Source organism: Corvus cornix, chromosome 24, assembly GCF_000738735.6.
Source record: "Corvus cornix cornix isolate S_Up_H32 chromosome 24, ASM73873v5, whole genome shotgun sequence".
NCBI lineage: Eukaryota > Metazoa > Chordata > Aves > Passeriformes > Corvidae > Corvus > Corvus cornix.
In genome coordinates, this window is record NC_046353.1 from 2,458,023 (window position 1) to 2,478,426 (window position 20,404).

General features: G+C 52.8%; 1 protein-coding gene across 1 annotated transcript in view; it reads left to right on the forward strand.

Annotated features, from left to right (window-relative positions):
- The first annotated feature begins 5,562 nt into the window (after nt 1-5,562).
- The window catches only part of GRIK4 (glutamate ionotropic receptor kainate type subunit 4), a 177,303-nt gene continuing 162,461 nt past the window's right edge, over nt 5,563-20,404 (forward strand). The window contains exon 1 of the mRNA XM_010403873.3: nt 5,563-6,054. The gene's annotated coding sequence lies outside the window, so the exon portion shown is untranslated. The remainder of the gene's footprint in view (nt 6,055-20,404) is intronic.

Genomic DNA, 20,404 nt, shown 5'->3' on the forward strand with positions numbered 1-20,404 from the left:
GATGGGAGAAGTCAGAGCTGGAGTTCTGCGGTTCCTTGGGAGATGCAGGGATAAAAGGTGGCTCTTTGCCTGAAAAAGGAAGCTTTTAGAAACTGGTGGAGATTTAAAGGCAGGTGAATTTGCCCCAAAATCGCAGCCAGGGCTGGAATTCCCTGAACCTGTTGCAAAAATGAGAGGTCTCCTCCTGAGTCCTTGGCCCAACCTGCCCATGACTCATTCCGATCTTCGTTCCTCCCCTTTTTTTAATCATTCATCTCTTGAGAGTCTCTTCATCTTTTGTCTCCTCATCTTTTGTTTTCCCCACATTTCAAAGAGAGGTTGGGTTTTGGTTGGATTTTTTTTTTTTTGCCGTGCTTAAATGACTGCTTTGCTTTCTCTTTGGGGTGTGAATGGGATGCACAGAGGAGAAAACATCCTTTGATGGCAGTAATTACAAGGAGGAGAACAAAAAAAAGAGCAAGGAAAACTGTGATGGAAGGAGAGATAGGCTGGAAATGATCCGTGCAGTATTTCTGATTGTCTGAGGGGATGGATCTCATGACTGCTGAGATGTTCTGTGTGACCTCCCTGAGATCCTGTCACTGCTCCAACCCTCTGTTCTCCATCCCTGAAGTGACAAAAATCCCGAAATCCTTAAATATTGCACCTTCTTTAAGCGCTCTGATCTCCCAGGGTTCTCTCACTGCGTGTGCAGCACCTGAGAGGGGGTGGGATCCATTCTTGGGAAGCTTTAGGCACTAAAATCCCCAATCCCACAAATATTTCTGGGATTAGATGGCAGTTCAAGGCTTCCCAAATTGGGAACCAGGGTGTGGAGCAGCCTCCAGCTGGGCCCAGGAATATCCTCCCAAACTCTGCAGCAGGATGGCAGATGCCACTCCTGACTCGTTGAAATTCACACACATTTTCCTTTTGCATGGAAGGGAAGGCAAACAAACTGTTCCACAAAATGTTCCTTATTTATCTAACTCATCCTACCAACTTCTTGGAGCTATCTAAATATATATTTATAATTAGCTGGGCTTTTTTATATAACTACCACGGGCTACTCGTTCCTCTGACTGCTTCCTTCAGAGCAGTTCTTAGCTATAAAATTACCCTATTTGGACGAGTTCTATTACCAATAAAAACTTGTTACGAACCCGGGTGCAAAAGAAATCCCACCCATAATAGATTTATCCTTTGTGTCTCAGTCAAATCTTGCCTTTCCGTGCCTTTTATCCCCCGAAATCTCTCACCTCTGCCTGAATTTGACTCCTTTTTCTTGCAGTGGGGCTGTTATTTACAGTTCTGCTGAAACACAGCCACCCATGAAGATAAATGTAGCAGGTTTTTAAATGATTCACTGCTCACCTCCACGTCAGTTTGAGATCAGAGCCCCTCTCTGTGCAGCTGGGAGGGAAAAGAGAATTGAATTGCTCGGATGAATAACCTGCCATGAGGGAAGCAGCGGGCACTGCTGGGGGCTCTTTCTCCTGGATGTTGGGAGCTGGAGGTGTGGGATTATTGTGGGATTATTGCCCGGAACAAACAGCCTGGAGTTTGGGGAAATTGGGGCAGATGCAGCCAGGTGCAGCACCACAGGATCTCCTACACCCTCCTGCTGCTCGGGAAAGAGTTCTGGGGCTGGATTGAGGCACCAAAATGTGTTTGGGCCTGGATTGAGGCCCTGGGTCTGGATTGAGACCCTGGGTCTGGATTGAGGCCCCCAAAGCGTGTTTGGGTCTATACTGAGGCCCCAAAATGTGTTTGGGTCTGGATTGAGGCCCTGGGCCTGGATTGAGACCCTGAAGTGTATTTGAGTCTGGACTGAGACTCCAAAAAGTGTTTTGAGTCAGGATTAAGACCCCATGGTGTGTTTGGGTCTGGATTAAGCCCCCAAAACACATCTGGGTCAGGACTGAGCTGGACCTGCAGTGGTACCGTGGGTTTGTGCTGCTGTTTTGGACAATGAACTCCATTTCCCAGTCCTGCTGCTCTCCCCCTGTGCCTTGCTGACCTCAGGGAGCCTCTTGGCAGCGATTCCCCGGGAAGGAGCACCCAGGGCTGGCTGGGGGGGACCAGAGCCCTGCCCCGAGCACCCCCCAGGGCTTTTGGAAGCCTCAGCACCTCTCTGCCTCCGTGTGCCCTGAGCGTGAGCGGGATCCCACACCCTCCGTAACACTTGGATTTGCTGCCTCACATCAACAACAGCTCCTTCCCCAAACGGGATTTTCTAGGCCACCAAACCCTCCAGCTTTGGCAGGGAACTGTGTCACATCACCTCATTCATAAAATGACCAAACTCTATTTTAAACCTCGCTGGGTGCCTTCCCTCCCCCTCCTCTCCCCACGTAGCACTTCCCAGCAGAAGGCACTTTGGAAACCTCTCTCTTGTGGTTAGAATCCTGGCTTTTTTTCCCCCCCCCAAACCAAACCAGATTTCTTTGCAGGCAGTTTCTGGAGCTGTCTCCCCTCGATTCCTGCTTTCAGGTCACCCTGTTGGCTGCCAGGGTGCTTTAACTTCTGTGATTCTGCTCTGATTTTGGAGATTTTGGAGAAATTTTAGTTTTCCAGCTCTTGAGTTGCCTTCTAAGTGTACAACAGCAGGGTTGAGGCTCCAATAATTGCATGAAGGACCCAGGGCATTGCAGAGATGGACCTGAACCATGCAAAAAATACCTAAAAGAGAGTGGGGTGGTGGCACAAGGTGGGAGCTGTGAGGAGGATGCAGAATCCATGTGGATCAAGGTGGATGGAGGAGCCCTGCCTTGCCCAGGTGTGGTCAGAGCTGAGGTAAGAGGTGGGATCCATCCATGTCCCTCTCCTGGAGCTGGCACAGAGGCTGCTCTGGGTCCAGGAGAAATCCCAGCCCCATCAGCCAAACCTCTGTTCACCCAGGCAGGGCTGAACCTGGACCTGCAGGGCCACTGACATTAATTAGAAGCAGATGCAGCCCAGATGAGGGAAATGCTCATCAATTCCAGGAATAACAAATGCTGGGAATGGCCTGCTGGGCAGGGACAGTGGCCCGAGGATGTGTCACAAAGCCACTGACTTGGAGCTGTTGTCCTGAGGGAAATGATGTGTAAAAGAGATGAGCTCAAACACCCCATGCCTGTTACCTGTGTATCTCATGAGTAATTTGTCTCTGAGGCAGAGGCGTTTTATTTTTCTCCTGTGAAGCTGATTCTTTTCCTCCAGCTTATTTCTTCTCAGCAGGAGGGGGGAAGATGTATTTCTGTCAAATAATAGTTCATTGCTCTTAATGCAAGAGTCCAATTAATTGATGGTTTAAAAGCTTTGCTTTCCTCGCTGTTACAAACAAACAAAAGCAGGAGGACAGGACTGCAGCACTGCAGGCAGGGCTGGAGCAGCACAGGGACACGGCTCAGGCTCCTGCCTGGCGTTTCCCAGCCTCACACCATGGGATGGCTCTGTCCCACTCCTGCTTCCCAGGGCTGGATGATGGCTTTTCCCAGCCTGTGCTGCTGTTCCGGACACCAGGAGGAGATTAACCTTTAACATGGAGATTTCAGCAGCTGGGAGCAAAATTATCTCGCCCTGTGTCCTTCTCAGGGAGGGGAGAAGGAGAGGGCATGGAGGGAGGCTCGGGGTGCTGGCAGGGAATCCCAAAGCAGTTGAGGATTTGGGATGTGTGGGGAGCAAGCGCAGCTTTCCCAAACCCAACTGTCCCAATCTGGGGCCTTTAGTCCGGGCTTAGGGAAGCCGGTCAATGTTGGAAGCAACAGTTCCAGCACCACCCTGCTCCCTGCCCTCCCTCCTCAGCCCCCTGCATCCCAGATTCTTGTGCTCCCTCCGTCCTTAGAATCATCAGACCATAGAACAGGCTGAGTGGGGAGGGACCCACAGCATCACCCAGTCCAACCCCAGGCCCTGCACAGACACCCCAACAACCCCACCCTGGGCATCCCTGGCAGCGCTGTCCAAACGCTCCTGGAGCTCTGGCAGCCTCGGGGCCGGGACCATTCCCTGGGCAGCCTGGGCAGTGCCCAGCACCCTCTGGGGGAAGAACCTTTCTTTCCCTGATCTCCAACCTAAACCTCCCCTGGCACAGCTTAGTGCCCTGTCCTCCCTCCATCCTTCCATCCTGCCCTGTCCTCCCTGCATTCCTCCATCCTGCCTGTCCTCTTTCCACCCTTGGCTTCCTCCTCGCCCCGCATCCCTCCACCCTGCCCTGCTCTCCTCGCATCCCTCCCATCCTTAGTTCCCTGCTCTCCCCGCATCCCCCGATCCCCTGTTCTGCCCGCATCCCCCGATCCATCTCCTGTCCCCTGCTCTCCCCGCATCCCTCCCATCCTCAGTTCCCTGTTCTCCCCGCATCCCCCGATCCATCCCCTGTCCCCTGCTCTCCCCGCATCCCTCCCATCCTTAGTTCCCTGCTCTCCCCGCATCCCTCCCATCCTCAGTTTCCCTGCTCTCCCCGCCTTCCCTCCATCCCGCCCCGCTCGCTCCCTCGCCGCCCCTGCCCGCGGGGGGGCCCCGCCGCCGCCGCTGCCGCTCTCGGTGCCCCGGCAGCCGCCCCCCGCCCCCTGCAGTTCCCCCTCCCGCCGCCGGGGACCCGCGGCCGCCGCTGCCGGAGCGGGGCCGGAGCAGCCGCGGGCAGAGCCCAGCCCAGGTACGAGCCGCGGGCAGCGATGGGGGGATGCGGGGCGGAGGGGGGAACGGCGGCCGGGGCGGGGGGCGGGCGCGGCTCCCCGGGACCCCCGCGGGATGCTCGGCAGAGCCGCTGGCCGCCGCTGCGGAGCCGCGGGCCGGGAGCGCTCGGAGCCGCAGCCGCCGCCGCTCGCTGGCTGCCGGCGGCTGGCGGTGCCCCTGGCTGGCACTCAGTCCCCCCCTCCCCGGCCACATCCAGCCCTCCCCCGGCCACATTCAGCCCCCCTCCCGGCACAGCCGGTGCCCCCCGACCGCCTCCTGCACTCGCTGAAGGACTTTGGGACCAGCCCTTTGCGGTGTTTTAGCGCACCAAGAGTTGAAAAACGCCACGCTCGGGCTCTTAGCAGAGCTGAAGTTCAAAGAGCGCGGGGAGGGGGGCACTCGGCGTGGCTACAACTCCTGCGGATCACCCGGGAGCGATTGCCGGGTGCGGGAGCGTGCGGCGGGCAGGGATGCTCCCCGCGGACCCGGGTGTTGCTGCGCTCGCAGCCTGCGTGCCACGCTCGGAGGCAGCGAGGAAAATGCTCTTTAACTCATATTTCGCTCAGGCTCTGGATGGGGAAGAAAAGGTTCCTTGTTCTGGGAGGCGTTTGTGCGGAGTTGTGCTCGGGGATGATTCGCGTTAGGATCTCTGAGGCGCTCGTTGTGTGCGCAGACGTGCGGGGCCGATGCTGACAGACTCCTCTCCTGAACCGGCAGCGCCGATCCCGGGCAGTGTGGGGGGAAACTCCATGCAGAAACCTCTTCCTAGGCCTAACTTTATTCCGGGTGATTCATGCTCAAACTCCGGCTTAGCTGCGGCTCGGGCCGGGGCTCTGCGTAGGTGAGAGATGCTGCAAGTGGCGCTCGGCTCTCGCCATCCATGGGGCTGGATTCTCTCGCTTGGTAGGATTGAGACCTCGAGGCTGTGGCCCTGGGGGAGTTAACTGGACCCCGCTGGGGCTGGCTGTGTCCCCCACACGCGTGTCTTTCGCGGGGAGGTGCTGCTGGCCGGAGGATCCAGCGCCGTGCCCGCCTCCCCGGGGACCTGCCGCTAGCGAGGGATGCTGAGGGACAGCTCAGCCCGCTCTGCCACCGCATCCCGCCGCTCTGACGGGGCTCCGGCAGCCCCCACACCACGGGAGATCCCCCCACAGGAGCCAGCCCTTTGTCTCGGCGAGGCAAGGCAGCCTTTCCTCCGGGCAGCGGCTCAGCAGCCACATCCCGGCTGGATGTGAGCGCTGCAGGCAGCCGGGAGCAGAGCCCTCCCCGCTTCCCTGGGCAGCGAGTCGGGAGTCTACGGCATCGGAGAGAGCCAGGAGCATCCCCCAGGAGTCCGTGGCTCTGCTGAGGAGCTGACAGCAGCCGGCAGCTGCCTCTGCCGCCAGCTCCTGGGCGCTCAGACGTGTGTGCTCGCAGGTAGGAGGGGGCTGTGGCCGTGCCGGGGGCTTCCCTGCCGTGCTTTACGTTAGTCTTGTTTCACAGAGGGGGAGAAGCGATCTGCAGTGAGGCTCCCACCGCGCCAAGGCGTGTTTAAAGTGCCTCCATGCGAGCCCGCTTCAGTATTTATGGGTCTGAAGCTGTGGATTTGAAGGGAACCATCTGCGTGGAGAAATTGATGGTGAGAGGCAGAACCTTCCCCTCTTGGTTTCCATTTCAGGGCTGGGCCTGATGAGCAGAGACAGAAGTTGGGAAAGTTGCTGGGTGGCTCTCTGAGGTTCGCAGGTGGAGCTTTCCCCTGCACCTGGCAGGAATTAATACCTTGGGACGAGACACCTGGAATTTTGGGGAAGAGGGAGCTGCTGGCAGGCTGTGCTGAGCAGAGAGTGGCAGCGCAGGGAAGGAGAATGCTCTTTTTTTTTCTTCTTCCTTCCTTCCTTTAAATGGCCATTTCTCTTAAACCCTTTGTGGTCTGGCTCCTGTGGGGTGGGAACAGACTGCCTGAGGAAGGTGAACCCCGAAATGAAGGGCTTTATCCCAAAATCTTGGGATAAAGACATGAACATCTCCCTGACATGAACATCTAAGTGGGCGATCTGGAGCAGCTGCCTGCAGCTCTGAGAGGCACAGAAATGCTGCTGCTGCTGCTGCTGCTGCAAGTTTCTTGCTGGAGGTTTCTTTTGCAAGCTGTGCAAGGAAAATTAGCCAAGGAGTCCTGTGGGCTGGCAAAGGTCTGGATACCTCGATGCCAAGGAGCACTCAGCAATCTGGGGATGAGTGGGGAAGGATTTGAGGGACCTGGGCTTCCAAGAGCTCATCAAAGCAGCAGCCAGGCAAGGTAGGGGCAGTGCTGCCTCCAAACTGTCCTGAAAGCTCCAGTGTGCCAGGAAATCTCATCTGTGTGTGTGTGTGCTCACATCGATGTCCCTGCTTGATGAGTGAACCTCGAACTCACCCAGGAGCTGGGAGGATCCTCAGCTAAATCCTGGCTGATTGTACGGGAAATTCTGGTGGGAATTTTATGTGGGATCTCTGTGTTCTGCCACAAGAGCCACGTGGGATCACATCCCTCTTCCTCCCGGAGGAACCTGCTGGTTTTCCATGTGAAGCAGGGCCAGAGGAAAGGCTTGGCTGGAGGAGAAGCTGGGTGTTTTCACTGGGTGATGTTTGGGTGGGTGGAAGGGTCCTTAGGGTCAGGCATGGCTGGGCCAGACAGGAAGAGGACAATGCTCTGCTCCAAGAAACTTCATTTCTCTGAAGGCGATTTAAGCTTTCTTCTGGTTTTGTTCAGCACTGAGCATGTGCAGCCAGTCAATGTCTTGCCCTTTTGAAAGGCTTGCTGATGTTCCTGAGGTGTGGATATTGATTTTCCCTGACTTCGGGGAGAGATCTTCGTGAGCAGCACTTGTTGGGGTCAGATTTTATTTATTTTTCACGCTTCTAGGCAGGCAGAAGGCAAGACAAAAGTTTTGCAAGCCTCCTCAGAAATGTTTTCTGTTCTGGGGCAAGAGGTTTCTAAGGCAGCTCATAAAAGCTGAGGAATCTGTTAAAACAAGGCACCTTTTGCTGTGTGTGAACAGGAGGAGCAGTGAAATAGTGGCTGAGCAAGATGAGAACAGCTTGGAGGGTGTTGCTTAGACCTGAGGGAGGAACCAGTGGGGTACCAGCAGCTCCACGAGGAAAGCTTTGTGCAGGGATGGAAAACTGTCTGCAAAGGAGACTGTGGGATTGCTGGAGCCGTGCCTGTGCACAGGAGGCTGCCAACTCCACTTTGTCCCCTCAGGGCGGCCACTAACGCTGTCCTGGGTTCCCTGAGAGGGAAAATGGGGGACGGGGAGAGATAAAAGAAGGTATAAAACCTGTGAGGAGGTAATGGAGCAGTTGATAGGATCCCCATAATAACTTCATTTATGGGCTGGAGCTTGCCAGGACAGATTGTGCTGGTAACACACAGGGAGTTTTGTGTTTGTCCTGGTGCCTCTGGAAAGTTTGGTTTGCTAATGGATGTGGGGCTTGGTTGTGATGAAGGAGGAGGAAAATGTAGTGAGGAGCAGATTGTAGAGCCCCAGAATGGTTTGGGTTGGAAAGGAACTTAAAACTCATCTCATTCCATGGGCAGGGACACCTTCCTGAGGATAAACCAGGATCGTTTCCATGCGGGTCACAGGGAGTGGCTGCTGGGCAGGACAGAGCTGGCAGTGCCCAGCTGCGGTGAATTAGCAGGGATTGGATTGTTCAGAGAGGGAGGAATGGAGCCAGGGTGCTGTAAATCAGTAGATCTGAGGTAAATCAGGTGTAAAATGGCAGCAGGTGTAAACATGAACGGGAGAACTCCTCCTCCTCCTCCTCCTCCTCCTCCTCCACCTCCTCCACCTCCATCATTCCCCTCCCCGCCCCGGGCATTACCGAGGCAGGAACCCCAGTGGGCAGAGGGACCTGGTGGATGCAGCAGGGATTTTTGCCACGCTCTGCCTGTTCAGAAACCAAACCTGAGGAAGAGCTGGGATATCAGGCAGGTGAGTTTTGTCTTCTGTGCCTGCTGGGAGGGCCTGATTATCCCTCAAATACTCGGGTGGTCTATCCCTGGGGGTCAAACACCACAGTTGATATGCAGAGGATGGTGCCCAGTGGGGAAGCCGACCTTCCTAAGGCTGAGGAAATAAAAGCTCAACGTCTTCCAATGGGCTCAATTTATTTGGATATTTCATTAAATCCACCCAAAAGAGACTATTTTAGGAAATAAATATGTGGGCAATAAATAGCTGTGGGATAAGGGGCAGAGTTCAGTGCTGGCTTTCCTAGTTAAGCTGCAGAAAACAGAAGTGTAATGGCCGAGTGCTGATGGGAGTGTAGATATGTGATTATGTGAGGGCTCCTCACACTGAGGCTGGGCTTATTTATTATCTTTAATGATTTGGAGGTGGAAATGGATCAGAGCTGGGTTAGGGAGAGTGAACATGCTCACAGAAAGGGGTTGCTTTTGTGAGAATTGAGAGGGAAAGCTGCTGGGTTGGAGCGTGAGGCGGCTCGGCCACCGCAGCAGCAGTTGGTGTAACTCAGATTTGAGCATGTGAAAAAACCGGAAGATCTGAGTGAATCCTTCCCTGATAACAGAGCCTGGGTAATTCTGTGGGATTCTAGCAGGAGAACGTGCAGGGACACGAGGAACTGGTCTGGTTTGTGTGCAGCTGATGAGGTCCTGGGGCTGTGTGGACGAGCTGCAGGTGCCAGGGAGCCCCAGGAGATGCTCTGCTGGGGCAAACAGTGCTCTCTCCATGTCTGTGTGGTTGGAGAGGGCTCTGCAGTGACATCTGCTCTTCCCAAAGCCTCCCAGGCCAGGGATTTGCTGCTGCTGGAGCAGGGGCTGTGGGTGTCTGCACTGTGCCAGCATCCCGCTGGATTTGCTGCCTTGGAATCAATCAAGGGGAACTTTGCTGAGTCCTGACCTCCTGGTGGGACCATCCCTGGATTTTCCAAGGGGATAGATGATGGATCAGGGATGAAGGAGCCAAGACACACTGTCCAGATCCATGGCACCTCCAACCCTTGGGGCTGTTCCGTGTTTGAAGCGCAGCCTTTGCAGAGCCTGTGGTCCCTCAGTGCTGGGAGGGGGGCTGGAGAGCCCAGAGGGTTCTGTTCCTGCTGGAGAGCCCAGAGGGTTCTGTTCCTGCTGGAGAGCCCAGAGGGTTCTGTTCCTGCTGGAGAGCCCAGAGGGTTCTGTTCCTGCTGGATTGTGCCTCCCTGAGCCAGCTCTCATCCAGAAAACAACACTTATTCCCTGCACCCTTCGCACGGGAGCAGCTCTGTAGCGCAGTCCCCACACAGTGAGTGCCTCACCTGCCGAGCCATCCAGCACTGGGGGATTTGCAGCTCTGCTGAGATCTCCTGACTTGAAAGTCTGCAGAATTTATTTGCATCCTTCATGAGGGAGACAGCCAGGCACGGGGTTGGTTGTTTTTTTTTTGGTTTTTTCCTGTTCCTCCTCCCCCCCCCCCTTCCCCACTGGCTTTTGAGTTTGTTTATTTGGTGAGCTCAGCAGCAGCACAGTGATGTGGAAATAAAGCAGAGGAGCTTCCTTTGGCCTCCCTGCATATGCATAAATGGGAGACATAGATCATGCTGGCAATCCCCGGCCAGGCTCCAGCTAATGGAAATTCTCCTGTGACCTTACAAACCCCTCTTTGCCAGGGTTTATAATGAGTCTGCAAAAACCCGTTCGGGGCACAAACAAGTCATCTGAGGTCTCAGACCCTGTGAGCACGAAGTCATAATAATAACACTAATTTCCCACCCACTCAGGCATGTGCTCAGCTCCTTAAAGAGTTTGCTATTTTTAAAAAGCAGTTTTTTTACCTTTCTGGGGACTGTTACGATGTCTGTGTTGGAGAAGAGGAGAACAACTGGTGGGGAACAGCTCTCCCCGTGCTGTGTGACACCAGTTGCCCCTGGGAGCATCCCTGGGTCCTCGCCTGGCTCTTGCTGGAGCAGTTTTTTTGTCGTGAATCTCGCAGCCTGATGAGCTGTGTGATCACACCTCAGCTGCTTCAGCAGAAAATCAACTTTCCCTGCGTCTCTGTGTGCCCTCTCCCCCCTTCCTACAGCAGAGTCTGAGAGCAAAGATAATCTGTGCCCCTCAGGAGGGGATGGGTTCCTGAACACCCCTTGTTCAGCCTTGACCTTTGTGTGAACCTTCTGCTGCAAACCACGGAGTTTTTAGCTGGATGACAGGAGCTGATGCATTTGGAAGGAATGCGTGGGGTTTTGATGCTGAAGGTTTGGTTGATGGCTCTCTGTCCCTGCTCAGAGACACGGGGACTGCAAGGGCTCCCTGTCACTGATGTTGGAGTCTGTGTGGGATTCACGCCGGGCAGCTTTCCCTTCGCAGGCTGTGATGAAGCAGCAAATTGCTGCTGTGTCTGAGAGAGCCGCTCTAAACGTGGCCTGGCTTGGGGGAAGTGGCTGAGCCAGGGGCTGTAAACTCAGTTCATTGCAGCCACTGCTGATCTGCAAACTGTTCCATGTGCCAAAACTGCCTTTTTCACCCCAAAAAAGAGGTTGATTGAGATATCTGTTATTCTACCCGCTCTCGTTATTCACTGTTTGCCCTCGCTATTTTCTTGTTTGCTCTCTGTTTATTTCCCGTTTCCTGCCCCACCTCCTGACTGCTGTTCAGGATTGTGTGTGCAGCTCTGAGAGCTATCACATCTCTTTTTAGCCTGGGAAACGTTTGGGGCAGAGCCTGTGCTGATGCTCACGGAGCATCTGGTCCTCTCCAGGTCCCATTCATCACTGTCTCGCAGTTTGCATTATTGTTCACACCGAGGGAAAGTGGGTGTGAAGCTGGAATAATAATGTTTCACACTCGCTTTGCATTGGGTTTGATACCCAACAGCGTTTGAACTGATCACGAAAGGCAGCGAGGAGCGGGGTGCTTGGGAGCTGGAGGCACAGCTGACAAATAACAAGTTAATTACCTTTAGTGAGGAAATGACCACTGTGCTCCGTGTTGTATCCATGACAAACTGGAAATCAAGATGGGATTTCTAAATTCTGCCTGACCAGGTTAGAAGGAATCTGCAGGCTGAGGGCAGAAATCAGTGCAACTGAAGTTGGAAGTGAAGTTGGTTCCCCCAACTTCAACCTTGTTCTTTCAAATGGAATTCCACCATGGATGGGCAGCAGGGATATTTTCCTGAGCCTGCAGAGTGTTGAAAAATATCTCTTTAGTCTAACATGCCTTGCTCATTTCCAAAGGGGCTGGGTGGTTAAATGATGGACATTGATGCAGTTGTTTCAATGGCATAAACACGGAAGGAATTTAATGCTCCGTGGAATATCAGGAGTTTGGTGTTTGGGAAACGGGGTCTTTTTGGCAGGTGGACCTCCCGAGGGTCTCTCAGGAGACGTGGCTTTCAGTGATTTGGACTGACATGCCTTTTGTTGTGTTCCTGCTGGATGTTAAATAAGATTTAAGTCTCCTCAGTCACTATTTAGGTATTGAAGAACATCGCAGCCACCACAAGTGCAAACAAAACTGTCTGGATGTTTGTTTATGCAACAGATCATTAGAAAGTCTGTAGGAAAAAAATGTTCTTGTCTGTTAGATAATTAATCTGCATTTAAAGAATTGTCTAAAGACATATTTGCCAGCCAGTCCATTGAGCTGCTGCTCATCTAGTCAATAATCCCATATTTAATAGTCCCCGAGAATGTATTTCCATAATGTGCTGAGAACAGTTGAGAAATCTGCATCTTTTTTTGTCTTAAGATGTCAGTGCTCGCACATTTTCTATGACAAATTTTTTTTCTGACTGTGGGTGAGAAAATCCAGACATATGAACTCCCAACTGGTGGGGCTGGGGGCAGGGAAGAGGGGAAGCTGCTCGGAGCAAACCCCTGGGTGCGGATCCCTCGGAGCGCCGGATGAGTTTGCAGTTTCCATCTGGTGTCTGCGAGCCTGCAACGTGCTGGCAGCACTGCCCAAACCGCTCCTCGGGGCCGGGGGGAGTGGGCCCAGGGCCTTTCCTGGCTCCCAAAATCCCGCTGGAGTCAGGGAAGTGGGAGCATGTCTTGGGAAGGAGGCTCTGGCGTGAGCTGCACCGGACCTGGTGCTGCGTCGTGGGAGATGCTCTGGTGGAAATGCCATGGTCCTGGTGTGGTAGATTCGATCCTGGCAGGAGCAGGGAGAGCCTGGCAGTGCTGGGATTGGGATGCTGGAGCTCGTTTGGCTCCCAGGATGGGGCTTTGCTGCAGCAGCACAAAGCCACCAGGACCTGTGGCTGTGTCTGGGTAGTGCCTCCCCTCTTCCAGCCCGGAATTCTGATAGCAACCATTGGATTTTGGGGTGTCTGCAGCACCTCTGAGCCAAGGTTTTCCGTGTTCCCACACGGATGGGTGTGAGGGTGCAGGGTTTAGCCAGTTCCCTGGGTTTATAAAGGGAGTGAGCGCACAGGCAGCCCTTGTGATAATTTACTAATCCACGTTAACGAGAGAGGGGAGTAAAACCCACACTTGGCAAAAGGAAACCCCGGGAGCGCCACATCAAGGTGAGAAGCAGGAGCTTAATTTCATTATCTTATCAATAACTGGCTGGTCTTGTGCTGTGCTGTGAATCCTCAGCAGTGCTAATGCTATCTCGGGCTGTCTAAGCAGAGAAATAATGAATACAAGCAGGAAGAGCATTGTGTGCAGCCCTGGTATCTATACCTTAAAAATGATGTTGGCAAACTGGAGGGAGATAAGGGGAGAGCCACAGGGATGTGAGGTCTGTAAAACAGGCTGGAGAGAGACTGAGCCCAGTCTGCTGCTTCTCACGAGAGGGAGTGATTTGATTGCTGTCCATGAGGACTTAAGCAGGGGAGGAGACTTCTGCTAGGCAAGGGTTCGCAGGCAGGCCGTGCTTCTGTGGCTGGGTGCTCAGGCTGGATAAACCCAGACAAGAAAAAGCCATGTTTTGTTTTTGTACAACTTTCTATTTAAGCACAGGAGCAGATTACCCCGGACTTGGTACATTTGCTGTTTTTTAAATTGAAATGATACATCTTGCCAGCGCTCTTTTAGGTCAACTGCAGGTTTGGAGTGGGAAAAGCTCAGCATGAGTCAGTCACAACTCAAACAAGGTTTTCAAAATGGTCATTATTGCCCTTCACATCTTTCGTTATGTTATGAATGGTTTTTTTTTTTTTTCTGATGTGGGGGAGAGCGGGGATGGAAAATCCAGCAGGGCTTTGGGCTGTAGTGTAGAAGGGATTGGGTTGCTGACAGCTGAGCCCACGTATAGGGCTTACCCACTTAAAAAATCCCCTTTTCCCACGGCTTTTGAGACTGGAACAGGCCCATTTGGATGTATTCAGGGTGGCTGGAGGGTTCTGCTTTCCTCAGACCCACTTTCCTCTCGCTGTCCCATGAGATTCACCAACCTCCCGAGCCTCCTGCACAGACACACAGGATGCTGCAGCCACAAATCCTCTCTGCCACCACCCGAGAGGTGCTCAGCAGACCCAGGGAGAAAGATTAAGAGGCATCATTACCGTTCGGTGGGTGGTTGGCATGTTAATTAGGGCACGGGGCCGCTCTGGAAGGTTACTTTCCCCTCTTACCTCACCAACCTTAAAGCTGCAGAGCGAGGTGGGAGCGGGGAAGGAGCAGCGGCAAGAAAATGCAGCTGGGAACAACCCCAGCTTCACCAGGGATTGGGACAGGGAGGTTTAGCCAGTGCTGCCTCCCCTCTTCCCGATGGAAAGTGATTCCAGGTGGGCATCCCACAGCCTTGCCTTGTCTCCTTCCCCCACTTTGACTCAGCTCTTTGCAGAATTGAAGGATATTCCCTTTCAGAGGGTGGCACCTCATTCTTTTTCTTTCCCTGCTTGGTGCTGGTGCGCTGAAGAAAATTAAATTAGGGCTGTATCATTACAAAGGAGAGATTGCCATTTGCAAAACCACGTTTCGCTTAAGTTAGTAATATTGTAAGTGTTAATTGAGTGTTCATTGATTGTCTGTCACCACCCTGATGTAATTCTGCTCCTCTCGGGCGGGTGCCCTACCCCTGATTAAACAGAGCTGCTCTTGCACCAGGAGCCGGCTTGGCTGTTCATTTCTTCCCCCTAGTGATTCCATTTTACCAGCTGGATAATTAGCATCATCTCCTCCTCTTTGGAGCCAGCTCAGCCTGCACACCATCCTTGTTCTCTCCCAAGTACCTCTAATGCTTTAATACTTCAGGGTTTTTAAGTGGCCCTAGACAAGAATTTAGGCAGGGGATGTGTTTGAACTCGGTCCAGGAGCTGTTGTCTGCCTGGATTTAGGGTCTGAGTTCCCCCAGAAATTGCTCTGTTCATTAGAGGTTCTTTGTTGCCGGAGGTTCAATTATGGGAGTGAATGGTGTTTTATGGGAACAGAGGTGGGGAAGGAAAAGCCAAAAGCTTTCTCTGTAATGGTGTCTGTTATGTAAATGGCTCTGTAATCAGGTAATCGCGGACTCTGCCTCATCCTTCCACTGGAGACTTGTCAGGGCCTTTTTGTGTTCCAGGGAAGCTGCTCGGGCTCCCTGCGGGGGCCGGGAGCGTTCAGGTGTGGGAGGTTCCTGTGCAGGACGCACCAAGGAGAGCTGGAGCAGGAGGGATGAGCGCAGCACGGGCTCCACACGTCCTTGAGTCCTCCAAGTCCTCCTCTGACCCAGCCGAGGAGCTGGCAGCACATCCCAGTAATCCCCAGCACCAAACGCGGCTCCTCTCCCACACCCACCCCGTGATCCAACGTGTCCGGAGTAATTGCATTTTCCCTCAAAGAACGAGGCTCGTGGTGCAGTTCTGCATATTCAATCGCTCCTTCCCTGCCAGATCTTGCAGCAGAGCTCTAACATTTGTGGTGGGGCTTTCCTGGTGTGAAAGATCTTCCTGGATGTGTTTGGGGGGCTGGAGCACCTTTGGGAAGATTAATTAACCCTAGGTGAGAAACTGTGATTTAACATCTATATAGGGGGGACGGAAATTAATATTCCTTCTGCCATGCAGAATCTGTTTAAACTCCTGCCTTCAGCTTGTCTGACTTGGAATCTCCTCTAACTTGTACAAATGAAAGAACAATTTGTTTTAGATGATGAGTTATGAGAATATTGCTCATAGACCCAGAACACGACATTTTCAATCACATCTTTATTGCATTGGTAAGGGAAAAAATGATTTTTAGGATCTTGACATGCTTATCCTTTGGAGACCAAGTCAATTATCATATTATATAAGAATTTACTCCACGGTTCTCTGGTCTCTGGGAGCATCATCATGTCAAGAGGAAAATCCTGCAGGGTTTATTGCAGCTGTTGCAGAGTTGAAAGCATTGCCCAAGTTTCAATCCACAGGTGACCTTCAGAAGTAGGAAAGTGGCTTAAGAAATGTAAATATATACGTTAGACTCATTCTGTCCATTCAGTTTTTGGCAATGGGCAGCTTTAACCTTGTCTTGAGGGCCACAAGAAACCAGAAACTTGTTTTCCATCAGCCTGGTGAGGTGGAGATTCTCTTGCTGGGGACTTTGAGCAACAGGTCAGAAATCCTGAGTTGAATGGTCAGATCCTGAGTCTGACCTGAATCAGAGCTGAATGAGCAAATCCTTCTTTACAGGCCTTAGCTGAGGTCATGGATGGAGTCTGTGTGGTTTCAGTTGTCTGCAGGGTCCATCCTGCTGGGAATTGCAGGGGTTGGAGTTGTTCTCTCCGGGCTGGGTTTTTTTGGTGAGGGACACTCTCACTCCTCATTTTTCTCTGCCTGTAAAGCATGGACAAGCCTGTGCTCCTGGAATGTGGCAGATTACCATGGGATGATGCTAGAGGAGCTGGAAATGCTGCTCTGAAGGCAGAACTCGGAGCACTTTTCTCCTTGAGCAGATTTCCAGTCACAAAAATATCCGAGTCCCATTTGCAGGCATCGGTGTTAATGCAGTGCAGCTGCTCTGCTCCATTTGCTTGCATAAATGCAGCTTTTAGAGCTGTCACATATGCTTGATAGAGCCACTACCCCTCACCTGCTCCTTCCTGGAGTGGCAATTCCTGGCAGGGATTGCCGAGACGAGGGAGATGATGGTTGTACCCGTGCATTAGTGCATATGTCAGGGTGAGAAACCCACCATTTCCAAGCTGCTCTGGATGGGTGGAATGCTCCAAATGCACTTATGCAGATGGAATTTCGGGCTGTATTACCTCGGCTCGAGCCCTCCCTGGTTCTGTAGCTTTGTTTACGTGGAGGGTTTTGAGCTGGGTTTTGATTTTGCTGTTATCGAGGTTGTTGTATTTTTATGGTGTTGCATTACTCATTGGTTCCTTTTATTCCTCTCGAGTTTGCCAGCCATGACTAATGAAGAGTTTTGCTGCAGCCTGTTGTGGAGTGGACACTTAAGCTGCTTCAAAGGGATTTTTAGTGGTTTATTTTTCCTTTCCCATGATTTGGTGCCACAGAGTCGGTGCTTTCGGTGGGAAGCTGGGAAGTTGTGCCTCCTTTTTCCCCCCAGACCAGGAGGGGGTGATTTGGGAATTTCAGGAGTTGAGGGGATGATTCAAAAGTTTAAAGCTGGAGTGGTGCTTCAAGGCCAGGTTGGATGTGCTTGCAGCAGCCTGGGCTCGTGGGACGTGTCCCAGCCTATGGGATGATTTTAAATCCCTTCCAACCCAAATCTTTTTGTTATTCAACGCTCTTTCTAATGAGTGCATCCTCTGCTGGAGTGCCATCCCCATGCTGTATCCCGGGAATCCTTGACTGAGTGGGGCTGTGTTTTATGGGGCCACCAGGACTCCTGAGGGATGGCAGGGTGGGAGGAAATGTGCTGCCTTCTCCTGGAGACGTGGCAGGAAGGTTTCCAGCTCATTTTATTTCCATTACTGGTGTGTTTGTGCTTCCATGAACTGCTCCAGTGTGGTGAAGAAATGAATCCTTCCTGGGGAAGGGATGAACTTCTGCTCAAGGGAAGCTCTGAAGCCTTGAACTTGTCAGGGTCTGTGCTGGTGCCACAGTGGGAGGGTCATTGTCCCCTTGGTGTCCTGCTGTCCCTGTTCCCAGCAGGATGCCCTGTCTGGGATCATTTCTGTTCTCAGTTTAGCCCTGAGTGTTTTACCAAGGTCACAGGCAGGACCTGCACCTGCTCTGGGGACACTCGAGTTATTTCTGCCTCCTTGCTGCCGTGGTTTTTCTCTCTCTCTGCCTCTCTTGCACAAGGCTTTGTCTTCCACGCCGAGGAGCTCAGCAGCTGACCCAGGCTGTGTCGTGCCATCTGTTTGGTCACATCCCCGTGCCCCCAACTCTGGCTGAGCTGATTCTTCCCTGGCACTGAGCATTTCAGAAATCAGGCAGCCCTGGGAAGGCACCAAAAAAAAAAAAACCAGGAGGGGAGCTAAGGGTATTTTAAATAAATAATTCTCTCTGGCTCATACAACACAGCTGGGCAGCTTGCTGAGCTAAATTCAGCTTAAAAAACATCTGTGAAGCTCAGTTTTAGAATGATGGACAAGCTGGGTTCAGTGGGATACCCTTTGGGGTCTGGGCGGTGTTGGGAAGAGCAGGTGGATGTTTGACTCCCTCTTCCTTCCACTCCCTGCTCCAAGAACAATGGATCTGGAGGCTCAGAAGGGATGAGTGGCAATTTGGCTTCCTCTGACCCTGTTTTGCCCTTCTTAACTGTGAATAATTGGAGGTGTGGAAACAGGTAGCTTTGGACGAGCAGCTGTGAATTTCTATTAAAAATTTCAAATGCCCCTCCTAAAAAGAAGAAGAAGAAGGAAAAAAAAAAGACTGTGGAAAACAGATTGAGATGAGTCTTTTTTTAATTAAAGGAAGCTGTTGTCTTGTGTACTTGGGTGTTCCCACGGAGATGACGAGCTGCTGAATTTTAATTCACTGCACATTTTTTTTGTTCACTTTCCTCCAGCTTCTCCTCCTGAACTTTGCCCCATGGGTGGAACCGGTGCTCGCCTTGTTAGAGCATCTAAAACCTCTAATTATTGGGGAAACGGCTGAGAATTATCAAACCAGCTGCTGTGCATGTTCTGCTTTTTTGTTTTTTTTTTTTTCCTAAGTGTGGATGCCGCTCCTTAATTTAAACAGCAGGGAGATGTGATTGGTGTGGTACTGGCCTGGCAGAACGAGATGTGCTGGGGTTTCTGTGTTTTCCTGTCATGTTTCCATTCCTGTCCAGGAGAATTGTTCTGTGTTTGGGGTATTGTTATTTTGCAACTGAAATCAAGTTACATGGATTTTATTTTATTTTTTTTTTTAATGTGGAGCCACTGGGAGCAGTTACTCAGTGAATACAAAAAGGCACCAGCCCTAATGATGACAGGGAAAAGTTCTTTATGGGATCTGGGAGCAAAAGGCAGGGAACAAATGGGTACAGCCTGCAGAGGCACAGGAGGGAATTCATCAGGGGAGCAGGGCTTGCAAATAATTGCATCTGCTTTTGTTAATGTCTCAGGTGATTAGTTGGGAGCTGCTGCCCCATCCTTCCTGGGAGAAGGAGGGAAAAGAAGGTCGGATGGACTAAAGTGAGATAAAGGAGCGACTCCCGGGCTGTAAGGGCGTTATGGAGTGGTCTGGAAGGATGGAAAAGGGGAGGGGAGGGTTCTGAAGGAGGCAATCCCCGGATCCCAGCTCTGTGCAGCCAAGCAGGCGGTGGCAGGGTGCTCTGTGTGTGTGGCAGCACCTCTGGCACAGACAGTGGGGAGGAAAGTTGGCTGCCTTGTTTCCTTTTCCCACCTTCTGTGAGGGTGATGAACCCCTGAGTCCTGTGGTCCCTGTGGTGTTGGGCATGGGAAATCCAGGCAGGGCTGGCTACTCTAGGACCAGTGGGGCTGTCCCTGTCCCCAGGGATGGCCCCGGGAGGCTGCAGGACAGGCAGAAGTGCTGAGCAGTGGTAAAAATGTCATTAAACAGGAGAATGATGTAAAGAGAGGTGCTGAGGGCTCGTTCCTGCCCCTGCTGTGGTGAGGGAGCTCTGGGATGATCCTGCTGGTGTTCGGGCACTGCTGGAGCTGCAGGCAGCGCTGTGTTGGTGGCTCTGCCTCGGTGGCAGAGCCAGCCAAGCCATGGCAGGAGCTGGGTGGTGCCTGCTGTGCTATCCCGGTGCCCCTGGGGTTGTGGGGATGCTGGGAGGGGTCCAGGGACGCAGAACACTGCAGGACACACAGCTGGCCCTGCAGTTGGTGTTTGGGGCCAGCCAAGGCTGGAGGCCACGGCTCTGCCCTGTGTTGGAGCACGCAGTGACCCAGACGGGCTGATGGATCGGGGCAGGGCCCACCTTGGGATCAGCAAAGCCGCTCCATTTGTCCCTGGGTGAGATGCAGGCAGCTCCCTTCTCCCCACAGCGCTCGTTTCCTGCTCTGGGGTGGACAGAGAGGGAAACCTGTGTGTAAGGAGGGCTTGGGAGCAGGGCTGTTGCTCCCCAGTTTGCAGGTGTGAGGTTGTGCCCCTCGCTGGTTGTGGTTACTGGGAGAGCTTTGCTCGTTTTCCATTTGCTTCCCATTTTGCTTTCCATTTGCACGTTCCTGTTTTTTCCCCCCATCCATTCCTCTGTTTAACACCTCGTTTGTGTGGCCTTGGCCCTGGCCGGGGGCTGCCAGGTCCCAGCACAGCTCTGGCAGGGCACGGCTTCCCTCTCCTCTGCTTTCCCAAGGCCGCAGGGCCATGTTTCAAAGGTGGGAGCTCTCATCTGCAGTTTGGGCACAAAAACCACCTTTGAACTGTGGCGTCTCTGAAGGTAATTAACGTGTCTGAAACAGAAACTGCTGCTTTGGGTGCCCAGATCTGGGTGCTGGGGTCTCTGTGCAAGGGAGAATCAGGGCTTTAGAGAT